This window comes from Herpailurus yagouaroundi, unplaced genomic scaffold (genome assembly GCF_014898765.1).
Source record: "Herpailurus yagouaroundi ecotype Mexico unplaced genomic scaffold, PumYag 182, whole genome shotgun sequence".
In the NCBI taxonomy this organism is placed as follows: Eukaryota; Metazoa; Chordata; class Mammalia; order Carnivora; family Felidae; genus Herpailurus; species Herpailurus yagouaroundi.
In genome coordinates, this window is record NW_024412413.1 from 58,835,331 (window position 1) to 58,855,266 (window position 19,936).

The 19,936-nt window shown below is 38.2% G+C and overlaps 1 protein-coding gene across 26 annotated transcripts in view; it reads left to right on the forward strand.

The window, feature by feature from the left end:
* Positions 1 to 19,936, forward strand: part of R3HDM2 (R3H domain containing 2) — a 161,796-nt gene that overhangs the window by 29,152 nt on the left and 112,708 nt on the right. For 19 of the 26 annotated variants that reach the window (XM_040491628.1, XM_040491629.1, XM_040491636.1 and 16 more), the window contains exon 1: positions 10,049 to 10,116. The exons of 3 other annotated variants lie outside the window; for them this stretch is intronic. The gene's annotated coding sequence lies outside the window, so the exon portion shown is untranslated. Of the gene's footprint in view, positions 1 to 10,048; positions 10,117 to 19,936 lie in introns of those variants that run through there. 4 more of the 26 variants (XM_040491642.1, XM_040491644.1, XM_040491639.1 and 1 more) reach the window with 1 other exon arrangement.

The following is a 19,936-nucleotide window of genomic DNA, read 5'->3' on the forward strand; positions in this document are numbered from 1 at the left end:
TTATAGTTACCTGGCTTAGGCAGCACTGAACATACAGTTAAAAATTAGGGATTGACGTTTCTTGAGGCTAGGGGAAAAAAAGATGAGAGGTTATTCCTTACATGAAATGAAGATTCTTACATATTTTTAGATTTACTTTTTGAATTGGTGTTACATTTGCATGATTCAAAATGCTAAGGATAGAAAAAAAGCAGAGTGAAGTTTTTTTCTTGCTTTTGTAACCCAACTAGTCAGTTCTTTCCAGAGACAACTATGTGCATCCTATGTTTTTGTGCATCCTATGTTCTTATAAACGTAAAGTATACATATATGTGTAACTGTATATATGTTGTTTCCTCCATTTTACAAAAATGGTTCTTTGTCTTGCGGTTTTTTACTTAGCAATATAACTTATAAGTACATCAAGAATAGCTTATTCTTGTGTGTGTCTACAGAGTATTACAGGATATGTTTGTACTGTTTATTTTATCATTCTCCTATTAAAGAGAAGTTTGATTTTTTCCCCCAAGTCTTTGCAGTTACAAAGAGTGCTGCATAACCTTGTACAAATGTCACTTTCCATATTTGGAATAATTAATTTTTAAAAAATGTTTTTTAAAAAAAATTTTAATGTTTATTTTTTGAAAGAGAGCGACAAAGCATGAACAGGGGAGGGGCAGAGAGAAACAGAGACACAGAATCTGAAGCAGGCTTCAAGCTCCGAGCTGTCAGCATAGAGCCCGACGTGGGGTTCAAACTCAACAACCCATGAGATCATGACCTGAGCTGAAGTCAAATGCTTTAACCAACTGAGCCACCGAAGGCTCCCCTAAAAAAATTTTTTTTTGATATTTATTTATTTTTGAGAGAGAGAGAGAGAGAGAGAGTGTGTGTGTGGGGGGGGGGAGGGGCAGAGAGAGGAGGAGACAGAATCTGAAGCAGGCTCTGAGGTGTCAGCAAAGAGCCTGATGCGGGGCTTGAACCCACAAACTGTGAGATCATGGCCTGAGCCGAAGTCAGATGCCACCCAGGCACCCCTCGAATAATTAATTATTAAGGTAAATTGCTAAGGTGTATACTTGTGTAAATTTTAAACATATGGTAAAATGACCTTTTTTATTTTTATTTTTTGAGAGAGGACACAAGTGAGCGTTGGACAGAGAGAGGGAGAGAGAGAGAGAATGAATCTGAGTAGGTGGAGAGAGAGAGATAAAGAGATAGAGAAGTGGAGTTCGCCCAAAGCGGGGCTCATGTTCATCTGAAGTGGGGCTTGTGTTCACCCAAAGCAGGACTCAGACTCATGAACTATGAGATTGTGACCTGAGCCGAAGTCAGAAGTTTAACAGACTGAGCCACCCAGGTGCCCCAGTAAAATTGCCTTCTACAAATATAGGTATTTTACATTGCCACCAGCACTTGATTCCAGATCTGAGACAGAAGATTTGGTTATGTGGATATATACAAAATAACCAATTTGAAGTTTTTTCATCCATGTGTGTTTACAGTGGAGTACTGATGTCATAGACATCAGATTACATTGTAGTTTTTTTCTTTCTACATACAGTTGAGTGCCTATGAAAAAATATAGTCTTTGTTCTCAACTGTAAGCAGATATATCAGGTGAACTTTACCTAAGTTCTCTGGGCCTTGAAGGATAAGAGTGGGCAGGGGAAATCCTAAATTAGCAAACTTTTGGGGCACCTGGGTGGCTCAATTAAGTGGCTGACTTCGGCTTAGGTCATGATCTCATGATTCGTGAGTTTGAGCCCCGCATGGGGTTCTCTCCTGTCAAGTGCGGAGCCTGCTTCTGTCCTCTGTCTCTCTCTCTCTCTCTCTCTGCCTCTCCCCATGCCCTCTCTCTCTCAAAAGTGAATAAACATTAAAAAAAAATTAGCAAACTTTTTGGTCTCGGACCCTTGACCCTTTTAAAAATTATTACAGGGCGCCTGGGTGGCTCAGTCAGTTAAGCGTCTGACTTCTGCTCAGGTCACGATCTTGCGGTCCTTGAGTTCGAGCCCCGCATCGGGCTCTGGGCTGATGGCTCAGAGCCTGGAGCCTGCTTCCGATTCTGTGTCTCCCTCTCTCTCTGCCCCTCCCCTGTTCATGCTCTGTCTCTCTCTGTCTCAAAAATAAATAAACGTTAAAAAAAAAATTAAAAAAAAATAAAAAATAAAAATTATTACAGACTCCAAGGAACCTTTTATTTATGTGGGTTATATGTACCAATATTTACAGTATTGGAAATCAAAACTAAGAAAATATTTAAATATTTATTAGTTCATTAAAATCATAGTAAGTTCCTTACATATTAATTTATATAACACATTTTTTAATGAAAAAAACTTAAAAAAATTTTTTTAACATTTATTCATTTTTGAAAGGCAGAGAGAGACAGAGCACGAAGGGGGGAGGGGCAGAGAGAGAGGGGGACACAGAAACAGAAGCAGGCTCCAGGCTCTGAGCTATCGGCACACAGCCCGACGCGGAGCTCGAACTCATGGACTGCGAGATCATGACCTGAGCCAGAGTCGGCCACTTAACCGACTGAGCCACCCAGGTGCCCCTATGAAAAAAAATTTTTTTAAACAAAAGATTTAGTGAGAAGGAAGGACATGGTTTTACATTTTTGCAAATCTCTTTAATGTCTGGATTAAATAGAAGGCAGCTGGATTCTTACATCTGCATCAGCATTCGGTCTGTTGCAGTATGTCATTTTGCTTGAAGTATATGAGAAAAAATCCAGCTGCAGAGATTTGTAGTGGGAAAATAGAGAAATATCTTAATATCTTTAGGTAATTGGATATTCTTTGATACTGTACCCAAACTCAACATGTGGTAGTTTCTTCAAGGTTAGTTGCAGTGTAGAATCTGGAACCATGTTAATGAACTTTTGTACTTGGTGACATTAAAATTCAATTGTTTACTTTGTACATTGAATGGATCTTTTATCCATGTATGATTTTGAATCATTGTGAATTGGTCAACTGGAAAATATTGGTTTACTGAGTTACACAGAACTTCCAAATGTTTGACACAGTTCATTATTCAATTAAAAAAATCACATTCATTAATATCACCATCATTTCATTGGGAAAGTCTTAAGTATTGAGAAGTTGTCAAGCTCACAAAAGATACCCTTTTTCAAAATTTTGATTTTTAAAAGCTTGAATTTTATCACTGGCAACAAGTACTATCTCATTTGTTTTCTTTGAAGGAACAGGCTCACTTTGTTCATTTCTGTGAAGACTGTTGCCACATAACAATAGTTTGCCTGTCGGTTGCTTACTCAAGAAGTAATGATATGCCATGAAAAAAGTTCAGCTTGCAGCTCAGTTGCTTTTCCTTGAGACGATTATTGTCCTTTGATTGATATGCTCCAGAACTATAGACTTCCATTTTTCATTTAGATTATTAAAAAGATGTACTCAAGAGTGGAAATTTAATAACATTATTAATTTTTACTGTTTGCTCAAGGAATGTATAAGTTTATCTTTCCTTTTTTAAACTGCAGGTGTTGGGTGGTACTAGTATAGTTCGATGCCCCTGCCTTGATTTATGCTAAGGCAGTGGCAGTTATACCTACCATTTCACCATGGTAAAAAAAGGCATATAACATCTTAGTATTATTATGAAAAATTAGATCTTGGTGTTATGAAAATAGCGGACCTCTTAGATTTCCTGAGACCATACTCCACGAACTGCTGTTCTAGGTATAGCACGATTACATAGCCAGAGATACTGAGGTGAGAAAAAAAGCATCGGTTTCAAGGTCAACTACAAGTAATTTGTTATGAAACTCGGGATATATGGAGAAAAGGAGAAAAGGTAGTCAGAGGCCAGATTATAAAGGAATTTAAGTATCCTGCTAAAGAGTGCTGAATTTATCCTATAAAAAATGGAGAGTCTTTGGAGGATGTTTAAAGAGGGGAGTGTGTGTGGTAGGGGTGTTGGTGGTTGATGCCATCAAATTTGTTGTTGTTTTTTTCAAAATGCGGCTGTTTTTATTGATCTGAAATACTGATATAAGTGAAAACTGTTATATGCAAGCAGCCTTCCGGTGAGCCTCCTTTGGCAACCACTCTCCCACCACCCTTCTCCCATCAACCTTCTCGAGAAATCAAATTTGTATTTTTTAAAGATCACCCTTATCACAATGTGTCTTGTAAGGAGGACAGTGGAAAATGATGAGGTTTTAAATGAAGGCACTGACTTGGCCGTGGAGCCACAGAAGGCCAGGCTGTACAAACCAGTGCAGATGTTAAAATGTGACCTTCCTAAAGCAGAACTAAGCCTAGCAGCATCTGTTGGTTGGCTGGATGGTCAGGCGCACAACCAGCCGTGTCCATCATTGTGTCACACAAGCTAATCCCTCAAATACTCTTGTATTGGCAGAATGACTATTCTGACTTTTATTACCATAGTTTTATCTGTTTTTGAATTTCATGTTAATAGAATCATATAGTAGATGATCTTTTCTTTCTTACTTACCATTGTCTTTGATTCATGAGTGTAGCTTCCTATAGCAATGGTTTTTCTTTTATCATTGCTACAGAGTATTTCATTTTCTGACTGTACCGTCCAAAAGAGAGAGAGAGTGGGAGCCGCCGAGGGGCAGAGAGAGACAGAGACAGAGACAGAGACAGAATCCAAAGCAGGCTCCAGGCTCTGAGCAGTTAGCACAGAGCCCAATGCGGGGCACAAACCCATGAACCGTGAGATCATGACCTGAGCTGAAGTCAGATGCTTACCTGACTGAGCCACCCAAGGGCCCCTGATGTGTGGAGTATCTTTATATGCATATTGGCCTTTTAAGGATCCTCTTTGGTGAGGTGCCTTTCAACTCTTGTCCATTTAAGAAATTGGGCTATTTGTCTTTTTCTTATAGATATATAGATCTTTTTTGTATATGTTGTATATGAGTCCTTTGTGGGATACATATATTTGCATGTATCTTCTCCAGGTATTTAAACATGGACTAGATGCAGGAACAAATTTATTAATCTGGGTGTTTTGCTGGGATTCTGTGGTATATGTCTTATCAGTTAAAGGTGGTTCTATATCTTATTCTTTAGAGATTCTAGTTTCCTTTCATGATGGGAATGTACATGCTGCTTTTGAGTGTGTCACTATTGATGTTTTGAATTAGTCTCAACTGATTGTGGGTGTGTCTGTTATATTGCTGTGGACCAAACCACTCGAAATCTTAATGGCTTAAAACAACTATTTGCTTATGATTAAGTGGGCTGGCAATTTAGGCAGAGTTCATCTGGCTTGCCTCTATTCCACATGATATTTGCTGGGCTTACTCATGTGTTTTGATCAGTTGGCAGGCTGGCCAGGGGCTGGTTATACTGAATAGCCCCACTCCAGCATTGTCCATCATTAGGCTGGAGCTGTCATCCAGAGTGCTGTGGCCTCTCCTGCAGTCTGTCTTGCATGGTGACTAGGTTCCAACAGAACAAGAGTGAAAGTTGAAAGGTTTCCCTAAGGCCTGGGCTCAGAAATTGCACAGTGTCTTCATGTTGCATTTTATCGACCACAAGTCCAGCTCAGATGCAAGGGGTGACGAAATGAACACCACTTCTTTTGTTTATTTTTGAGAGAGAGTATAAGCAGGGAAGGGGCAGAGAGGGGGGACAGAGGATCTGAAGCAGGCTCTGTGCAGATAGGCTGACAGCAGCAAGCCTGATGTGAAGCTCGAACTCAGGAACTGAACGGCAAGATCATGACCTGAGCTGAAGTCGGACGCTTAACCGAAACCTAGCCACCCAGGCGTCCCTCAACTCCACTTCTTGATGGAAATTGCTGCAAATAATTTGTGGTCATGTTTGATCTACAACATTGCTCTTCCTTGTTTGTTTGTTTCTTTCTTTTTCCTTTTGTCTCTCTTCATTTTAAATGAAGTGGATAGTTTGTGGGTTGTTTTTGTTTTTTAATTGACTTGTCTTTCTTCTTGAAGTTTATATTAAAACAAAACTTACTTGCTTAAAGGATGCCTTCTGTGATTACTTACTGTGGCCTAGGACAAGACATTTTTAAGCCCAAACTTTGGGACTGTTTGCCAAATTACCTTAGTAATACCAAACATCTGTTAATGCTGAAGACATTAGTTTCTTCCCCAGGTAATTTTGATTTTTTTTTTTTAATCCTTTTTAAAAAAATTGGTTAAGACCTGAAGGTTAACATTCTGGTGCTTTTATGGGCTGTGTTCCTCCACGTCTTGTTAGTCATCTAGAGATACTAATAGGGACCTGAAATGACAACTTTTTTTTTCCAAAGTGCTTAGTGAAGTCAGGAAGGTAAAGGCTCCACAGCTGGAGAAGGTGTCTGGGCTGTAGTTGTTTTGGGGAGACAGTGTTTTTATATGTGAAATAAAACAAGAATCTTGGGCAAGGTGCAGATGTCAGTGACCTGTCAGCCCATCAGGATGAATCAGCTGATGTCCTAGATGAGGTGACAATGTCAGCACAGTCAGCCCCTTACCCTGAGTTTATTGGGCCTCTCATTAAGGTAGCTGTCATAGCCCTTAGTTTAGAAAAGGCAGAGTCATTGTTCAAGATTCACCTGACTTTAAACATTATTTATTTTGGAGGGGGAAGGTCACTTTCAGTGTAAGAGTACAATTGGAAGTGACGTGGCTGGTTTGCAGATTACAGCCATTTTGGTGTGCCCAAGTGTTACAGTTGTTAGGATCTTTAAAACTTGTCTCCAGGTGACTAGAGGCAATTTATTCTGCTTCTCCAAGTAAGTTTAATTAATTGTCTTGGGTCCCAGACAAGTAGATTTGTTAGCTGTAGTTTCTGATTTATCTGTTGCCCAAACCCGTGATAATTTGATGGGAATAGGAACTCTCAAGGTGGCATTTTATTGCAAAAGATGGATGTTGGCTTCTAAGTGCAGCTGATTAGAAGGCTAGGGCACAGTATGTGTTTTTCTGGTGACAGGGTCATTATTAAGGCTTTATAGAACTAGTCAGACAGCTGAACTGAATCTTCCTACTCTTGTGAGGTTATCTTCAAGGCATTTGGAGTGTTTCACAGAACTCTTTATCAACTGTGTTCTCTCACCGGCGTTTGTACCTTGTGTCAGTTTTAGCCTGGTTGTTCTGGGTTGTGAGGTACTTCTTAGTGCAGCTGGTAACCAGATCTTTTGTCAATCGCTCTTGCCTGAGAACCTTGGATTTGGGTCTCACAGACCCAGAAAACAGTGTTGCCAGATAAGATTGCCATCTTATTTTCTGAGTAAAATATTTATCTTCAGAGAAAACAAGGCAGATTGTTAGAATGAAGACAGGAACACAGGATTTTGATGGCTTAGCTATCTTACTGGCTGTAAGTTTTAAAAAGTTTAAATAATTTTAAGTTTAAATAATTTCAATAAATTAAAAAATTTTAAAGACCTAAGTTTGCCTCAGAGGTAGCACTTAGCTTTGTAAATGAGTCAAACAGAAAACTGTTACAGTGCTTATTATGTGTCAGGCACTATTTCACATCGGAGGTATAGATACAGATATGAACACAAGTTTTCTGCCCTCAGAGAGCTTACATTTTTGTTTGAGAAGATAGACAATTTTCAAATAAATAATTACAGATTATGATGAGTACTATGAAGAAAATAGATGTGGTGATGTGATTGAGAGTAAGGGAGAGGGGGATACTTCAGATGGGGTGGTCAGGCAGGACCTTTTTGTAGTGATGTATGAACTATTATGTGAAGGGAGGCAACCAGCATTTCCTGATGGGAGAGGAGTGTTCTGGGCATGAAGAGCAACAAATACAAAGGCTTTGTGGGGAGTATGTGATTTGGCATGTTCAGGAATAGGCAGGGGCCAGATTTTGTATGGATTTGTAGATCTCACTTAGGATGATGGAAAACCATTGATAGAAAGAAACTGGTTTATCAAGAAAGCTAAGTGATGTGATTTACATTTTTAAAATATCACTTGTGCTTCTCTGGGGAGAACAGATAGCAGAGTGCCCAGAGAGGAAGTAGAGAGATTAGTTAAGAGACGATTGCATATTTTTTATTTTTATTAAAACCCTACAAAGTGTATAAGAGTTATGGAGGATGGATGGCAGAAGGGAATTGAACGTTTTTCAGAAAGTATTCCACTTTTTGAAACAGACTGTTTTTTTTATTTTTGAGAGAATGCAAGCAGGGGAGGGGCAAGGAGAGAGGGAGACAGAGAATCTGAAGCGGGCTCCCCCCGCCCCCCCCCCCCACAGCCGCCAGCGAGGGTAGGGCTTGAATTCATAAACTATGAGGTTGTGACCTGAGCCAAAGTCGGACGCTCAACCGACTGAGCTACCCGGGTACCCCTCCACTTAAAACTTTTTAAATTTTTTATTAAAAACAATTTTTTTAATGTTCATTTATTTTTGAGAGAGAGAGAGGTACAGAGTGTGAGCAGGGGAGGGGCAGATAGAGAGAGGGAGACACAGAATCTGAAGCAGGCTTCAGGCTCTGAGCTGTCAGCACAGAGCGAGAAGCAGGGCTAGAACCCATGAGCTTGAGATCATGACCTGAGCAGAAGTAGGACGCTTAACTGGGCACCCAGGCTCCCCTAAATTTTTTTTTAATGTTTATTTTTTGAGAGAGAGAGAGAGAGAGAGAGAGAGCGCGCGCACGCAAGCCGGGGAGGGGCAGAGAGAGACCAAGACAGAATCTGAAGCAGTCTCCCGTCTCTGAGCTATCAGCACAGAGCCCAACGCAGGGCTCAAACTCATGAGCCGTGAGATCATCATGATCTAAGCTGAAGTCGGATGTGCTTAACCAACTGAGCCACCCAGGCACTCCAAAAGTATTCCACTTTTAATTTTGATAAGATTACAAATAGGGCAAAAAAACCATAACATCAATAAGTACTGGTATGTGTTTTGAATTACGTTGCTCTTGATTCTTTGACTCAGAGTTGGAGAGAGACCTCTTGGTATGTCAAGGCTCTCAGCATGAACTCACTATGTCCACTTAAGAATCAGGTGCATCTGGGCATGGCTTGAGGGCCTGTGGGGAAAGGTAACTAGTAATTTCTTTGCATAGGGCAGAATAAGGCATTTCCTGGGGAAAAAAATTCACCATGCAGTCAGTGTTTCAGGACCAACGTTGGTGGTGGAAAAGGGAAGGGCGATTCCATAGCCATGCCTTCCAACTCTAACCAAACTACCACACATTTCTAATACCAAAACCCTGGGGTGCAGGGGTTATAAAGAAATTTTTTCATAGAAATCTTAGTATGATACTAGAAAGGTACACTTTAGCAATGTGAGATTCACGGGATAGAGTTGTAAAGCAAAATGATGAATTTGGGATACTCCTCACTTTAGCATAGAACATGGCGAGACTTAAGTACTTTGAGGTTTCCAAGAACACAGGCTGGCTTGGCATATTAGGGGTTCTAGTGGTGGCATTCAGCACTCAGGGTTTCTAATGTGGATTAAGCAGCAGCCAGCTCTCAGAATCCTGTCATAGTAATAGTAATAATAAATATTGTAGTCAGAGAGAGGAGATACTAAATTATGTGTTTGTAATATTTATTTCTACTCACAGAAGAAAATTCTGTCTCTGGCTTCTCTGTATTCTTCTCACCTACTGAGAGAGATTCAGTATCTGCTAGCTCAGTTACTATAGATTTGTCTTGTATAAAAGGATAATGGATAAAAAACAGCTGAAGAATTTCAAGGAGTAAGACTGGATAATTAATTTATATAGAAAGTGGACTGAGAACTGCTTATAAGAAGAGGGGATCATTAGAGGAGAAGGAGTTGTGAGTTGTGAGTTGATGTCCCACATGGGCGTAGAGATTACTTAAATAAATAATAAAAATAATAAAATAAAACCGTGCATTAAAGCAATGGATTTAAAAAAACAGGAAGTAGGAATGGATATAGAGGGTTCAGGCAGGTGTAGGGTTAGAGAAACATTGTGAGCAAAAGGAATTGGGAAAGAAGATACTAAGCTGCTGTGGATTTTGAAATGGATCTCTTTATTTTCTTTGGGAGTCTCAGTATATTAAGATTTAAATTGCTTTTAACTTTTTTTTTTGTTTTTTGTTTTTTGTTTTTTTTTTGAGGTTAGACTTGTTTCTTATATGTGATGCCATTCCAGCACTGGACTCATGGAGGCTGAACATTTATTCAGGTAATAATAGGTAACATTTATAGAGCACTTTCTGTGTGCTAGGCAACGAACTAAGTGCTATACCTGTATTCTCATTTAATTGTCACACAACCTCACGAGGTTGGAAGTGTTATTGTACCCATTTAATAGATAAGGAAACTGAGACTTTAGAGTATATCAAGATTGAATTCACCTGAATTAAGAAAGAAAAAAGGCTACTGCTGTAGTTGAAGTGAGAGATGATGGTCGCTTGGATTAGATGATGTCATTTCTCACCTGTCATAAATACATGAATGTAAAGTGGTTTTGACTGACTGAACTTCACCCCTCATATCCATAGCTTCTTCCCACTAGTGAATACATCATACTTTTTGTCTGTCTGTCTGTCTTGATTTATTTATTTATTTATTTATTTATTTATTTATTTATTGTCTTTAAAACAATGGACATACTTTTTGGTAAAGAAAAATCCAATTTAGAGGGTTTTTTTCCCCTTCAATTTTTAATTTAAAATCTAGTTAGTTAACATGATTTAGAGTTTTAACTTAAAAGTTTTTTTAATGTTTATTTATTTTTGAGAGGGAGAGAGAGAAACAGAAACAGAGCATGAGTGAAGGAGGGCAGAGAGAGAGGGAGACACAGAATCTGAAGCAGGCTCCAGGCTCTGAGCTGTCAGCACAGAGCCCGATGCAGGGCTCAAACTCACAAACTGTGAGATCATGACCTGAGCTGAAGTCCAACGCTTAACTGACTGAGCCACCCAGGCACCCCTAAAGTTTTAACTTTAAAGCTTTTCTGACTTTTTAGAAGTAGATAATAAGCTTTGAAGTAGCTTAAATTTATCGGAATAAATATCTACAAAAGGTAAATAGATATTTACCTTATGAAACAGATATTTACTTTGTCTTATAAAAGGTTAATAAATAACTGAGGAATTCTTAAAAGATTATTAGTATAGATAATAATCTTTTTTGTTGTTTTTGATGTACTTGAGATACTGTTCACAGGTATTTTAGCTTTATGGAACCTTCTTAGGGTTTTTTCTAGGAGCCTTCCTGGTATATCTAAATGTTTATTTACTGATCATACTAATTGTTGTACTTGCCAGAACTGAAGAGTTCTGGCACTGGAGAGTTTTTAGCACTACCAACTGAAAATCAATCAAAAATGGAGATTGAACATCTCTGAAATTATAATGTTGGTTAGTAGAATTACTTGTAAATTTAAGAAATTCAAATTGATATGCTCCTCTGAGTGGCTTTACATGTGGAGTTTTGCCAGCTGTTTGCGCCTTTACCGAGCACAGTAAAACCGCTTGCTTTTACTCCCTTACCAGTTATTGAGTGGCCAGTGTGAGCACATTGCCCTATTTCCCCTTTCCCCACCTTTTTCGAAAAAGATCGTGAGCTATAATTGACATATAGTAAACTGTACATATTAAAAGTGTACAGTTTGTTAAGTTTTGACATATGTGTTGTTCACCCATGAAACTATTACCACAGTTAAGATAATGTATCACCCCCACAAGTTTCCTTATCCCCATTAAAAAAAAATTCTTTTTTAATGTTTATTTTTGAGAGAGAGAGAATCCAAAGCATGCTCCAGACTCCGAGCTGTCAGCACAGAGCCTGGCGGGAGGCTCTAACTCACGAACTGTGAGATCATGACCTGAACCAGTCAGCCGCTCAACCGACTGAGCCACCCAGGCGCCCCTTCTTATCCCCATTTTTAATCCTTTCCTCAACTTCTGTGGTCTCCAAGCAACCACTGATCAACTTTCTGTCGCTATAGAACAGTTTGCATTGTCTAGAATTTTATATAGATGGAATTGTAAAGAATATATTCTTACATTTATTTTTGGTTTGGCTTTTTTTTTTACTAACCATAATTATTTTGAGATTCATCTACGTTGATGCATGTGTGAGTAGTTCATTTTTATTGCTGAGTAGCGATCCATCATGTGGCTATAGCACAATTTGTTTATCCATTTGTGTTTCGATGATGCACATTTGGGTTGTTTCCAGTTTTTGGCAATTAAAAATAAAGTTATACTATAACTATTTGTGTACAAATCCTTATATGGACATACGCTTTTTCCCCCTTCTAAGTTAATTTCTTTTTTTTTTTTTATGTTTATTTAGTTTTGAGAGAGAGAGAGAGAGAGAGAGAGAGAGAGAGAGAGACTGAACATGAGCGGGGGAGGGTCAGAGAGAAAGAGGGAGAAACAAAAGCTGAAGCAGACTCCAGGCTCTGAGCTGTTAGCACAGAGCCTAACGTGGGGCTCGAACCCATGAGCTATGAGATCATGACTTAAGCCGAAGTCAGATGCTTAACCAACTGAGCCACCCAGGAGCCCCTCTTTTTATTTTTTTGTAGTGAAATTCACATAACTTACAATTAATAATTTTAGTATGTAGTTCAGTGGTATTTAGTGTATTTGTGATGTGCAACCACTAGCTGTCTCTAGTTTCAGAACATTTTCATCATTCTATAAACCACCCCATACTCATTAAATAATCATTCCCATTCCCTCCCCTCCCCCCTCTGCTTCACCTGGTAACCTCTAATTTGCTTTCTGCCTCTATGGATTTTCCTTGACTGGTTATATCTTCTAAAAAGAATCAGGCAATATGTGAACCTTTTATGTCTGGCTTCTTTCATTTAGCATGTTTTCGAGATTCATCCAAGTTGTAGCATGCATCAGGACTTTTGTTCCTTTTTATGGCTGAATAATATTCCATTGTGTGGATATATTACATTTAGTTTATCCATTAATCAGTTGGTAGACATTTGGGTTGTTTCCACTTTTTGGGTACTATGAACGTGTATTTACAAGTTTTTGTGTGGACATATGTTTTAATTTCTTTTGGGTATATATCTAGGAGTATAATTGCTGGATCATGTGGTAACTTTTTTTTTTGTTGTTATGAAATTTATTGTCAAATTGGTTTCTATACAACACCCAGTGCTCATCCCAACAGGTGCCCTCAATACCCTTCACCCACCCACCCTTCCCTCCCACCCCCCCTAAACCCTCAGTTTGTTCTCAGTTTTTAGGAGTCTCTTATGTTTTGGCTCCCTCCCTCTCTAACCATTTTTTTTTCTTCCCCTCCCCCATGGTCTTCTGTTAAGTTTCTCAGGATCCACATAGGAGTGAAAACATATGGAATCTGTCCTTCTCTGTATGACTTATTTCACTTAGCATAACACTCTCCGGTTCCATCCATGTTGCTACAAAATACCATATTGTATTCTTTCTCATTGCCACGTAGTATTCCATTGTGTATATGAATCATGTGGTAATTTTTTGAAGTACTGTAAAACTGCTTCCACAGTGGCTGCATAATTTTACATTCCCACTAGCAATGTGTAAGGGTCCCAGTTTGTCTTTCCTCACTAAACTTATTTTCTGTCTTTTTGAGTCTAGCCATCCTAGTGGGTGTCAATACCATTATGGTTTTGATTTGCACTACCCTGATGACTAAGGATGTTGAGCATCTTTTCCTGTACTTATTGGCCATTTGTATATTTTTTGGAGAAATGTATATTTAAATCCTTTGCCTTTTTTGGATAACATGTCTTTTTTTATTGAGTTGTAAGAGTTCTTTATTATGGATACCAAATTCCTTATTCTATGCATGATTTGCAAATATTTTTTCTTATTCTCTGAGTTGTCTTTGAATTCACTTTCTTGATGGTATTGTTTACAGACAAAGTTTTAAATATGATGAAGTCTACTGATCTATTTTTTCTTTTGTTGCTTATGCTTTTAGTGTTGTGTCTAAGAAAATTTTGCCTAATCCAAGGTCATCAAGATTTTTTTTTTTAATAAATGATTATTTAGTTTGAGAGAGAGCACATGCACAAGTAGGGTAGGGACACTGAGAGAGGGATACAGAGAACCCTGTGCTGTCAGCATGGAGCCTGAGGCAGAGCTCAATCCCAGGAACCTTGAGATCATGACCTGAGCCAAAATTAAGAGTCAGAAGCTCAACTGGCTGAACCACCCAGGCATTCCTCAAGGTCATGAAGATTTATTCCAGTGTTTTATTTTGAGTTTTATAGTTGTAGCTCTTACATTTAGGTCTGTGTTCTATTTTGAGTTAATTTTTATGTATGATATGAAGTATCCTTCCAACTGTATTATTTTATGTGTAGCTATCCACTTCTCTGAGCACTATTTGTTGAAAACACTGTCCTTAGACTATTTGATTATCTTGGCCTCCTTGTTAGAAAATTAGTTGACCATAAATGTAAAGGTTTATTTCTGGGCTTTCAATTCCATTCCACTATGACACTGTTTTGATTACTGTAGCTTTAGTTGTAAGATGAAATTGGGAAATGTGAGTCCTCCAATTGTGTTTTTCTTTTTCAAGATTATATTATTTGGTGTACCTGGGTGTCTCATTTGCTAGATCATGTGACTCTTGATCTCAGAGTCATGAATTTGAACCCCATGTTGGGTGTAGAGATTACTTAACAACAAAAAAAAGGATTATGTTGTTTATTCTGGCTCCCTTGCATTTCCATATGAATTTTAAGATGTTATTGTCAATTTCTTAAAAAAAGCCAGCTAGGATTTTGATAGGGATTGCTCTGAATCTGTAGATCAGTTTGGGGAGTGTTACCACTTTAGTAATATTAAATCTTTCAGTCCATGAACATGGGACATCTTCTCCCTTATTTAGACCTTCAATTTCTATCAGTGACAGTTTATGATTTTTAATATATAACCCTTACACTTTTTTTAACCCTACTCTATTATACTTTTTTGTTAAATTTATACTTAAGTATCTTATTTTTGTTACTACTGTAAATGGAAGTTTTTGCTTGATTTCATATTTGGAATATTCATTGTTTATAGAAATACAATCCATTTTTGTATATTGACCTTGTATCTTGCAACGTTGCTGAACTTACTTTTAGTGGATTCCTTAGGAATTTTTTTATTTTTTATTTTTTGTTTTTTTTTTTTTAGGTAAGCTACATGCCCAACTTGGGGCTTGAACTCACAACTCTGAAATCAGGAGTCACATGCTCCATTGACTGAGCCAACCAGGCACCCCGATTTCTTAGGATTTTCTATATATAAGAATATTATCTGCAAATAGAAAAGGTTTTCCTTCTTTTCCAAACTGAATGTCTTTTCTTTCTTTTTATTGCCTTATTGCCCTAGCTGTCTTTTTTTTGTTTTAATTTAATTTAATTTAATTTAATTTAATTTTAATTTTAACTTTATTTATTTTGAGAGAGCTTGAGCTTATGCACGTGGGGGAGGGGTAGATAGAGAGGGGGAGAGAGAATCCTAAGCAGGCTCTGTGCTGTCATTTTGGACCCTGATGTGGGGCTCAATCTCACAAACTATGAGATTATGACCTGAGCTGAAATCAAGAGTCAGATGCTCAACTACCTGAGCCACCAGGCATCCCCAATTTTTATTTATTTAGAGGTTACTCAAACTCACAACCCTGAAATCAAGAGTTGCATGCTCTTCCCACTGATCCAGCCAGGTGGCCCCAGACTGGATATTCCTAATTGATCTAGCTTCAAGTTTGTTGATTCTTCTGCCTGCTCAGATCTTGTGTCAAACCCCTCTACTTAACATTTTTCATTTTTATTATTGTACTTTCCAACTCCAAAATTTCCATTTGGTTCCTTTTTATAATTTCTATCTTTCTATTAATATTCTGTTTCTGGTTAGACATTATTCAGGGATGCCTGGGTGACCCAGTCAGTTAAGCCTCTGACTTCGGCTCAGTTCATGATTTCAGGGCTCATGAGTTTGAGCAAGCCCCACATCATGGTCTATGACAGCACAGAGCCTGCTTTGGATTTTCTGTCTCTTCTTGCTCTCCCTGTCTCTCCCCAGCTTGTGCATGCTCTCACTCTCTCTCTCTCTCAAAAATAAGTAAACATTAAAAACTACAAAACAACAGACATTGTTCTCATACTTTTCCTTTAATTCTTTAGTCATAGCTTTTTTTTTTTTTTTTTTTTTTTTGAGAGCATGAGTAGGGGAAGGAGAGAATCTTTTTTTTTTTTTAATGTTTATTTATTTTGGGGGTGCTTGGTTGGCTCATTGATTAAGTGTCTGACTCTTGATTTTGGCTCAGGTTATAATCTCCTGGTTTGTGAGTTTGAGCCCTGCATTGGGCTTTGCACTGACAGTGCAGATCCTGCTTGGGATTTTCCCTCTCTGCCCCTCTCCAGCTCATGCTCTCTATCTCAAAATAAATAAACTTTAAAAAAAAAAAAAAAAAAGGTGCTCCTGGGTGGCTCAGTCATTTAAGCATCCGACTTCAGGTCAGGTCATGATCTCTCGGTTCATGAGTTTGAGCCCCGCATAGGGCTCCGTGCTGACCGTGCAGAGCCTGCTTGGGATCCCCTCTTTCCCTCTCTCTCTGCCTCTCTCTCTCTCTCTCTCAAATAAACATTAAAAAAATTTTAAATATTTTTCCCCTGTCTTTTATTTGGAAATGCCACTAACCCCTATATTAGGCAATTTGGATTTGTCCTACAGTTCACTTATGCGTTGTTCATTTTATTTCAGTGTCTTTTTTTCTTTCTAGGTTTTATTTTGGTTGGTTCCTATTGCTGTGTTTTCATATATTCTCCCCCTGATTTGTTCTGTTGCAATTTTTAATCTGCTGTTAATCTTACATAGTGTACTTTTATCTATACCATTTCAGATTTTTTTTACTTCTTCTACCTAACATGCTTACTTTTTCCTTTAGATTCTTACACATATGGAATATAGTTATAATTTTCTAAATGTCTTTCTTTACTAATTTTATGCTCTATCATTTCTCAGTCATTTATTTTAACTTTTCTTTTTTTTTTTTTTTTCAACCTTTATTTATTTTTGGGACAGAGAGAGACAGAGCATGAACGGGGGAGGGTCAGAGAGAGAGGGAGACACAGAATTGGAAACAGGCTCCAGGCTCTGAGCCATCAGCCCAGAGCCTGACGCGGGGCTCGAACTCCCGGACCGCGAGATCGTGACCTGGCCGAAGTCGGACGCTTAACCGACTGCGCCACCCAGGCGCCCCGTATTTTAACTTTTCATTGTGAAATAAGTATAATACAGGAAGTTGGGAAAAAATGTACAGCAATATTCCACGTGCTCTTCACCCAATTTATCCCCATTGTGACAGCTTCTGTAACTGTGGTACCATATCAAAGGTAGGAAATTAATATTGGTACAATGTATAGAGTCTGTTCAGATTTGACCAGTTTTACATGCACTTCTCTCTGCATGCGTGTGTGTGTTCAGGGAAGTTCTGTGGAATTTCATCTTGTATAAATTTTTGTATCCACAACCACCATCAAGATATAGAACAGTTCCATTCCCAGAAGAATCCTTCCTGTTGCCCTTTTACAACCGCATCCACCTACTTCCACCCCATTTATGAACCTGTAACCCTGGCAATTACTAATCTATTCTTCAACTAATAGTGTTGTTTCAAAATGTTAATTAAATGGAATCATACCATATGTAACCTCTTGAGATTGACTTTTTCTCCTATTCAGCATAATTCCCTTGACATCCATCCGTAGTTTGTACCTTTTTTGGGGGTACAAATTGCTGAGTAATATTCTGTGGTATGGCTGTCCCAAGTTTATTTAAACATTCACCTGTTGAAGGACTTCTGTGTTGGTTGCAATTTTTGTCCATTATGAATAAAGCTGTGAACATTCATGTATAGGTTTTTGTGTAAACATGTGTTTTTATTTTTCTGGGATAAATCCCCAAGAGTACAGTTGCTGGGTGGTAAGGTAATTACATATTTCATTGTAAAAGAAACTGTCTTCTAGAGTTCCTGTACCATTTTGTATTCCCATCAGCTACGTATGAGCCATTTAGTTTTTCTGCATTCTTGCCAACATTTGGTATTGTCAGTATTTTTTATGTTAGCCATTATGATAGGTATGATAGATATCTCATTGTGGTTTTAAATTGCATTTCCCTAATGGCTAATGATTTTGAATGTGTCTGCTCATGTCTTTTACCCATTTTCTAATTGTTTTTTTAATTTTTTAAAATGTTTTATTTATTTTTAAGACAAAGAGAGACAGAGCATGAGTAGGGATGGGGCAGAGAGAGAGGGAGACACAGAATCTGAAGCAGGCTCCAGGCTCTGAGCTGTCAGCACAGAGCCCGACGCGGGGCTCGAACTCACGAACTGTGAGATCATGACCTGAGCCAAAGTCGGACACTTAAGTAACTGAGCCACCCAGGTGGCCCCATTTTCTAATTGTTTAAGTTTTGAGAGTTTATATATTCTATTTATATGTTCTAGGTACAGTTCCTTTGTTAAATATGCAAGTATTTTCTCCAGTTTGTGGCATACTCTCTTTTGTGAACTCTAGACTCCTTTGCTTTCTCAGACTTTCACTTTGCACAAAGGGAGCATGTTGGACTCTCCCCAGGTTGCTGCTTAGCTCCCCCCTTTTTTTTTGACATTACTTAGAAGCACTCTCCAGGCATTAAGCATGGGTAATCATGGGGCTTACTGTATTTGTTTCCCATTTCTCAGGAATCACTGTCCTTTATTGCCTGATGTCCAGTGTCTTAAAAACCACTGTTTTACCCATTTTGTCTCTTTTGTCTGCCAGGAAGGTAAATATGATCTCTGGTACTCCATGCTAGGAATGAAATCTACCCCCACTCCCCTCCCGCTTTCCATGGCCAAAGCTTTCAATAACATTAGGAACACCTGTTGTTAGTAACTACCGTCTAATAATTCCTTCCTTTCTCAAGTTCTTAAACAGAAAAGGAGGGGGGAATAGAGGCTAAATATAATTCAGACAAAAAGATAATTCTGATGTTGTTCGGTGTCTGTTGAAGCCCAGCTACTTCCAAAAGTTTGCAAATCAATCAGATACAGGCTTAGAGCTAGAAATAGGTTAGCTACCATAGCACAAGATGATGGTGTGAAAAGATTTTAGTGACAGCTTGTGTGTGATAATATATCCTTTCTTGTTCAAGGTTCTCTTTGGATGTTAAGCTAGATTCTGGCTTTCATATGCCTTTTCTCTATTCTTATCCATAAAGTCCTTTTCTCGAAAGAATGGCTATATTTATAAAACCACATTTTCCTATATTTAAAAGGTAGAGTTGACTAGTTAAAAGCAGCCTTTCCAGCCTAAGTGCATCTAGTTAGGTAATTGTCCCTTAACTTTTATTATTAGTTTTGGGACTTACATTAGCATTTATGATGATTTGATAAAAATATACTAGAATTTCTTGAAAGAGTTATCTCTGCATTTTAAAGCTACAGTTATTTATGTAAAAACTCAGAGAGATATAATATTGCTACAGGATCACATAGTTCTCAAATATTGAAGAAAATATTTCTTTGGAGTTATTTTGTGGAATTAGGACACATTTCAATAATAGGTGACTTTGAGCTCTAGGAATCTGCTAGAGTCACCTTTGGGATAGAGCAGCCTCTGCTTGTGCCAGTCTTATCAGGAAAGTTTTATTTCTCTTTCCAGCTTATCACTTTAGCTGATGAACCAAGGGCATAGTTTGTTATATTAGTAAGCTATTTTTTTTTAACAGTTGCTGTCATGATGCCTTGCACGGAGTGGTTACTCAGCGAGTATTTACTGGATGAATGAATGCCTCTTCATTGAGTCACTGCTTCAGTCAACTCCCCTTTATATATTTCATCCAGGATCTTTCCATCTCCATCCTTTGTCATTTTGTTACTTGTTTGTATTTCCTCTGGAGGGGTGAACACAAGGCAAAGAAGAACAACCTGAAATCTTTCTATTGTTTATAAGTAACTCTGATAAGAAAAAAGTATTATATGAGAAGAGATTGAAACACTTGCCT